Source organism: Kryptolebias marmoratus, linkage group LG12, assembly GCF_001649575.2.
Source record: "Kryptolebias marmoratus isolate JLee-2015 linkage group LG12, ASM164957v2, whole genome shotgun sequence".
Taxonomy (NCBI): domain Eukaryota; kingdom Metazoa; phylum Chordata; class Actinopteri; order Cyprinodontiformes; family Rivulidae; genus Kryptolebias; species Kryptolebias marmoratus.
In genome coordinates this window covers 14,641,505-14,649,377 of record NC_051441.1, presented here as the reverse complement: position 1 = coordinate 14,649,377, position 7,873 = coordinate 14,641,505, and the positions used below count along the sequence as shown (strand labels likewise).

The 7,873-nt window shown below is 38.0% G+C and overlaps 1 long non-coding RNA gene across 1 annotated transcript in view; it reads left to right on the top strand.

The window, feature by feature from the left end:
* Nucleotides 1-325: 325 nt before the first annotated feature.
* LOC119617518 overlaps nucleotides 326-7,873 on the top strand; it is a 63,318-nt gene continuing 55,770 nt past the window's right edge. Inside the window, exon 1 of the long non-coding RNA XR_005233839.1 lies at nucleotides 326-435. This is a non-coding gene — a long non-coding RNA (uncharacterized LOC119617518). The remainder of the gene's footprint in view (nucleotides 436-7,873) is intronic.

Here is a 7,873-nt window from a genome sequence, read left to right as displayed (position 1 = left end):
TGCTGTCAGGATCAGGAGACATCAGAAATAATAATAATATAAAAACGGCAGCAATTTTGTTGTGGTTTCAAGTGTATTATACATTTGAAAAAAATGATGGGCATGCCCAATGAAGAGGGTGCAATTATATCCAAACTATTTTGACATGGATCAGTTAGCGGACCCGGAATTTCAGCCCAGACACAGGAGTTGACAGATAACTTGTCTTTATTGTACAGCAAGGAGAATGCTATGCGTAGCAGGTGGACCTCAGATCGCCGCACTGAGAAGAGACGAGACAGTTTTATTATCCACACGATAACCAGGAAGTAACCACGGACTGAGAAGGTTACACTGACCTGGATGGANGGTGTGACGGGGACCGGAACCTGATCCTTGTAGGATAGCGGCTGTGAGAAGTCCAGGAACGGAAACGAGGATTAGCGTCTCCGAAAGGTAGGCCGCGGGGGCAAAGCTTAACACTTGGTCGGACGGGCAGGGGTCGAAGCCGGGAGTAACAGAAACAGGCAACGGTACCAGAGGGGCAGGCGAGAAATCCAAGTCCAGGTCACAGGCAGGGGTCGATGTCCAGAAATCCGAAAACCAGCAAGTGTCCGACAGGGGCGAGACGTGAGGAAAAATCCGAGAGATGTGAGCAAGGTCAAGGCACAGGAAGTCAGTCCGAGAACGCTGGAGAATTACTTGCTGTTGGGCTTTCATAATCTGGCACTGGAGGAGAGCAGAGAAGGAGAATATATAGGCCACCGCCCAGGTGTGGAGGTGATCAACAGCGGGCCCAGGTGACGAGAATTAACATGATTATCACAGGCATGGCAAACACAGGCAAGATTATAACATATTTAGCAAAATTTCTCCAGAGTTTTTAATAAAACTCTTGAAGAGTAATTGTTGGATGCAGATCTACAACTGATTAAGCTTTCTGATTCAAGAGTTAATCAGCCTAAGTAGACACAAAAATACTTATAACTCGTGCAATTTTACAGCTACAAAGCTAGATTTTGGTGTGGGAGTAACTGAGAGTCATCCCCAACACATGCACCGAGCATTAGCAGATTGCACAACATTTTAGTTTAAAACTTTGACATACAAGGCAGTGAGAGATATATATTCTTTTAAGGAATGCTACTTTTCTTATGAATTCAGTCTGTTGTCAAACTCTCAGTAACCAGATTAATCGACAAGCAGATATGCTGCCATCACTAAAATAAACCATCAAAACTTTGCTATGAAAGTTTTGTCTATATTCGAAATTACAGTGGATCTTTTGTGGTTAATGGGAGGCCTACTGTGTTCTTAATATGCTCCTGCAGACCTTGCCAAGTTCCTGTAAAGACCATCCGAGTTCGGGCTGACTTTTGTACTTGTGGCCGGGGTCATCATTCAGTGTGAAGGGGGTGTCACACACTGAACCCTAAAGGCAGACGTGCCACTCACATTATTTTTAGTTAGTCTTAACTTCAGAGTTGAGAGTTCTTAAAACACATAAATGTCAAGCATGTCAAATATTGAGGGAAGAGAGATGAAAGAAAGCCTGAAGCGAGAAAAAAAACAACCTTATCTTGTTAGACGCATGCAGACTGTATATCCAGCATGCCAAACATTAGCAAAAAGGTGTGAGGCAGCGTTTTCTGTTTCCAGAGGAAATTTGTTTCTGATAAAAAATTCAGCACAGGAGCAAAGTGTTGGCTAAGTGACAGGGAAAAGAAATCCACTAGGAGCAAGTATCCCTCAAGTGTTACAAAAGACCTGCGTAAGCTCTTCTACGACAGAGCCAGGAGGCGGAGGGAGGGATGAGCCAAAGACGGAAGGCCAGGTGAAACGAGGTCACCACTCAACTTCCACTCAACATTATAAGAGTTGATTATCTCCAGCCCTCACCCACACACAGGGTCCTGCCTGCAGAGCGTTCGTCTGTGTGTGTATCTCTTTGGGTTTGTTGTTATTAATGCTGACATACTGCAGCTTCTGGCTATTTGCTTAGCCTGTCCTCTTTCCAATTCTTTAGTTAAGGCAGATCACAGACACTACTAACAACACTCACATACACAACCAACATTAAACATATTCAACCCGAGAGTATGGTTCAAGGCAAAATATCACAGGAAAGAGGAGTGTTTCACATCCAAGCTGTGTTTACTGTGTACATACAAAGCCTTTGGTTGTCTACCACATGAGTGTGCATCTTTACACCAATGTACAGAAAAAAAAAACCTATGTTATAAGGTTGGTTAGAACTTCTCTTTTGAAGCTATAAAGAGCTACTAGGTGAAAAAAAGAAAATGAAAAGAATATGATTCATAAGTGCCATTTTTAGTATTTGACCATATATTGATTTGGGGACATTTTTCATTTTTTTACTTTTATTTATTTTTTGTGAGATTTTTGAAAGATGGCAAATGGCTGTACAGCATGTCAGAGCAGCTGCGAGTCATTATTCATAAGATGCACACTTAATTAGGTTTGACTTTATGACATTACATTGGCAGCCATTTTCTTGAGGCAGGGGACGGATGCAAAACCAACAACTGCATTACCACGACTTTCTAATAACATTTGTACGATTTAAATGTTGAAAAATTTGCAGCTGCACACTATTTCATCCAATTAGATAGTAGCAGTATGAGCTAGCAGGTAGAGCCTGTTTAATGCTGACACAACGATTTGCTTAATTTTGTTGTGTTTTGTTCTGTTTTAACCCTTTAAAATTTCACACTAAAATTCATCTGCTATATTTCTTACATAAAGTTTCTCCCTAATATTCAAAATAAAAACTGTTTTGTGACAGAACAGTGTTCACTAGAGTTTCCATGGTGACAAATGTTCTTTCATTTTTTTCAACTGGTCTTGCCTAATTGATCTTCAGGCTTTCTGAAGGTCTTTCAAAGTTTTTGTTTGGATGTTAGCTGCTTTTTAACCTGTTTTGGTTTCAAATTTGTTCTTGATCATTTAGTACTTTTTCAGGCCAAAAGAAATGTATTTTTCTTCAACCAATGGAGATTGGTTATATTGATGGCCTTCATGTTGCTGATAAGACTGAACACTTTTTCTACTCATTTACAATGATAGGAGGGACAACATTTGCCTGGACTGTCCCAGCTGGGAGGCCAGTTGTCTTTTAAATATTATGTCTTCTTCTTTTTCTTTAGTGAATTGATCCCACTAGCAAAGTGACTTAAACAAAATATTCTGAAAGTCATTACCAGAGTGATCTCTTATGGGAAGATGGGGACAGAAGAAAGGATGTGCTAAAGTAGAACACAATCTAGCGAAGTCTTTATGAAAGATGGTCCCATGTGTTTCCACTCAGTCAGTCAGTCAAAAAATCCTTCAGCAAACCTTGAAAATCATATTCTTTAAATCTAAAAGGAGCCACACTGCACCTCAGCAAGCCTTTTATGCTATCCTCTATTTGGCACAGCAAGACTATTTTAAGAGTTTTGGAGGTGGCTTTCCTTTATTACTTTGCTCTACAAACCTTTTTTTCCTCCCCTGATACATTAAGGAAAACTGGAGCATCTGGAGAAATCCAGCGCTAGCAAATGGAGAACATGCAAAGTCCACAGAAAAAGGCCTGCACAGCCCAGATTCAAACCAGGGACCATTTATTTTTGAAGATGACAAGTTCTACACCACTATGCTGGTGTGAATGTTAGCTGAATGTAAAATAGTTAATATTTGACCAAATACGCAAATTAAATGTTTGCTTTAAGCAATACAAAATTCAAATAATCCAAAAACATTATTATTAAAAGACAGATAGATCAATCTTTGTTTAGAACTTTGCCATGAAAAGAGGCAGCAATACACATTTCATCAAGAACTGCTGTTTTCATCAATATACATAAATGTTTTTTCCTATCTTTTTTTAAACTTGCCTTGTTAAATATGTAACACATTTCAAAAATCAATGGAAATTTAGATTTCCATGAATTCTCAAACAAAAGTTTTTGACATTATACTAAATGCTGTTTACAGTGACAATGAATGTTTTACAATAAATTTGAACTTGTTTTATGTTACATAGTTGTGGAAATATGCAATCTTAGTTGAAATCAATTAGTCCTTATCCTTCAGGGTAGAGAGAAAAAAAACAATGAAGGAATACATACCGCCTGCCGCCTCGCATCCTGAAGATCTCTTGTGATTTGTTAGCTCTCGGAACAGGTGTTGGGGATGACTCTCAGCTACTGCCACAACAAATTTTACCTCAACATTTGTAAAAGGTTATAGCCATTTTTCTGTTTGCTAAGGTCATGTAACTGTGGTGGCCATCTTGAATCAGGTTATGGTTAATCAGTTGTAGATGCAAGGTTCAATAAAATTAGACTATTGTTTTTTGAGCTGTTTTGCTAACAGACATGATTGACTCCAACAGTTAACAACATGGTTTAAAACAAAGATCTCTTGTGGTGTGTTAGGTCTCAAAGTACATGTGGTAGATGACACTCACACACCAGATTTAATCTCAACATTTGTAAGTTTTGTCTTTTTCTGTGTTTGCTGGGATCAGTCAGCTGTGGCTGTTTGGAGACAGCAGCTATTGCTAAACCTTAGTCATCATTATCTACACAGAAGCAAAGTAAGTGCCAAGATTTATTTACAAAAAACAACATTTTTTTTAGTTAGATTTAGATGTTATTATAACCAAGACTCATTTCGATAAAAAAAAAGCCATATTCTGCATATTATTAAAATGCAGGAAGTATATTTCTTATTTCTGTTAATGTTTTCTTTACACTCTTCAAAAGCCAACTCAGACTCTTCCTTACTGGATTTGACTCCTGTTGGTTCCTACATAACCTAAAGACAAAACTGATGAAATTTTAAATGTGTGGCCCAAATAAATAACTTTTAGTGCATCTTTAATGAGCAAACTTTACACATCTGTAATTTGTATCTACAGTACAAACATACATACCCACATGCAATTTTCATAGACATATTATAAAAATTGCAGAAAAACAGCAAGTTTGACAAGCAGGATCACACAGGACTCGAGCACATTTACAAAAATCATGAAGGGGAATGAAAACGTTACGCAAGCGGTATCACTGCTTTGACACACACACACACACACATACCCAGCAGCATGCTTGGATATGTACACACAGAAACACAAACCATCATCCAGGGGTGATGTCACTTGAAGGCAAGCCTGACTTAGGGCAGTGTGGTGCTGTTATATAACACGGCTGGCCAAGCACGGCTAAGCATTTTTAACTGGGCCAGCAGCAACTCTGTGAGGAGAGCTGTGTTTGTTAGGAGGGGCTAGAGACATGGAGAGATAAAACTCAAAAGTTCTGTCTGTGTCAAAGTTCTGTTAATGATATAAGGAGTTGGTTTAGAGAGGACATGAGGCTGAGGGAACAAATTTAAAAACAAACGAAAAAAAGCTGCCTTAAGTGAGAGCAAACTGTTGTTTTTACTCCATGAGGGGACTCTTTTATTTGGAAGGGGAGTCTGAGGCAGATCTGTTTTAAGTCAAGCTGCTTGTTGAAGGTGCTGCTATGTGAACTTTTGTGCAACTGAGTGCTATATTAGGTACACATTCACTTTTTGATGGATGATGAAGCTGATTTGTAAAGTATTTATAAGTTTGTTTAGGTGGTATCTTAAACACATCAAACTCACAATTCTTCCATGTGGCAGATCACACTTTTACTTCAGTTGGATAAATATGAACAGCTCAGTCCTTATTTAGTTCATTGAAGCTTGTCATTTCCTCTCTTAAAAAAATATTAACCCTATAATCTCATGAGATTCTGCATTCTTATGAGGACATGACTTTCTACATATTGCATTCTGTTCAACTTAGATCGGTTACTTATTCAGTGTGACTATTATTATACTAAATATACTATTATATTACTAATTATTCCAAAACAATAGTTAATTTTTCCATGTTTAAGAGGTTCTACTAGTCCCAAATAGGTAGAGAGGATTAAATATGAACACCAAACAAAAGCTTGAGTGCCTAATGGCACCCTTGCTCCTTCTTGATGTTACAGTCACCTGGCATCTCTGCATCTGTCACCAATGCCTTTGTCTGTGGTTTTTGTCAATGAACACAATGACTGGTTGGTCTGCCATCACCTTTTAGCTAGTAGCTCAGAATTTTTTTAGTGGGATTTTGTGGAAAAGACATAAACAGTTAATATCTTACCTGTTGTTGATATATATATATATATATATATATATATATATATATATATATATATATATAACTTAAAATTCCATCATCACCTAAAACAACAGAGGTTAAGGGGAAAATTGAGGGAAACAGTTTCAATTCATAAAACATGGGCCCAGATTCTAGTCTAAAAGTTTTCTCAAACATTAATTTACTGGAAAATGTAGCGTACAGACAATCTAACTTCATAGCGTGCATTTATTGGCTTAAAAAAACAACAACTTGATTTTGTTATTCCTGTCGGCTTATCATACCTCCTGTGTGTGTAACTTCCTGCTGCTGCTGTCAGAAAGACCTTGCAGAGCATACAGACCACCATTTTATTGTCAGTTTCCTTAAAGTACATCCACACTTTAGACCCTTTCAGCCTTTGAAAACTGTTATAACCTGTTTTGTGCAACACTGTCAGATTCTGTTTTTCTGTACAATTTAAAACTGTGGCTCAGAGTTGACCAGAACTAGGCTGACGTGCACAGTGCATGGAGAAAAACACTTGTTATTTCAATCAAAACATTTACGTAATTAAAAAAGAAAATCATAAAAATTATGTGTCACCTAAAAATATTGATGATAACCAATGGTCATAATTGATGTAACCAATTATGGTGACAATTTGTGGTGGTCCTAGTTAAATTTAAAACAGAATCTAGAAGGAATTTTTTTTCTTCTGAAATGATTTATGTCTGCTTAAAACTACAAAAGAAAATGAGAAGAAAAGAGAAACAATGAGATAAGAAAAAAGTGTCAAGGATGGATAGATGATAAAAAGAAAGTAGAATTACGTGTTAGTGCATGTGTATGTGTGTGTTTTAGCCGGCAGGCAAGACATCTGAATGTCTGTCCTAGATACCCAAATAAGTCTCATCACATAATTCTACATTACACTTGCTTAAGTCAGCAGGGATGAGGCTCACATGCACCAACACACTATGTGCATGTAATTTCCCCAGCTTCATCATCTGCCACTCTCATCCTGTCTAGATCCTGGATCACAGGTGGTTAGGTGAGGCAACAAACACACATACCTTTCAATTCAAAAAAGTAAAAAAAAATAGATTTCAACCCTTCAAAGCATGACAAAGTTAAAACCAGAAAATAAACACTTCTGTGTGTTTTTATGCGTGCCTGCTGTCGGGACCCACCCACGGCATGCGTTCTTTGATTGTGCTATCCAAGCGCTGCGACTCTCCACGGGCAAACATTTTACACACACACACACACACATCCTTCTGCTCAGCCACCCCTCCACACACACACAGCGCCAATTAACACCTTAGTCTCCCCGTGGTATGCCGCAATCATGCGTCATATTTTTAATCAAACATGAGTGCTCACAGAGTTTCACACCTGTGCTGTGCCCATTCATATTACAAAAACTCTGTTTCAGCAACACAAAGTTATAGGAGCGAGTTTAGCAACAAATAATTAGCCAGACTTGTGATTAGTCTGGTACACAATTAGCCTCCAGACTTAGCATGCTTTTTTATCATAATTTGAGAGGGCAATGCAATTACCTTACCACTAGAGTAATGCTTAGTTACTGGATAATTTACCCCAGAACACCTGCCTTTTGCTAGTTTTTATTAAGAATTTACATTATGATTGTGAAATGCCAACTAATATTTTCTGTATTTTAATATCAAGTGAAAGCCAAAGTCGTGATTTTACTATCAGGTCTTCTTT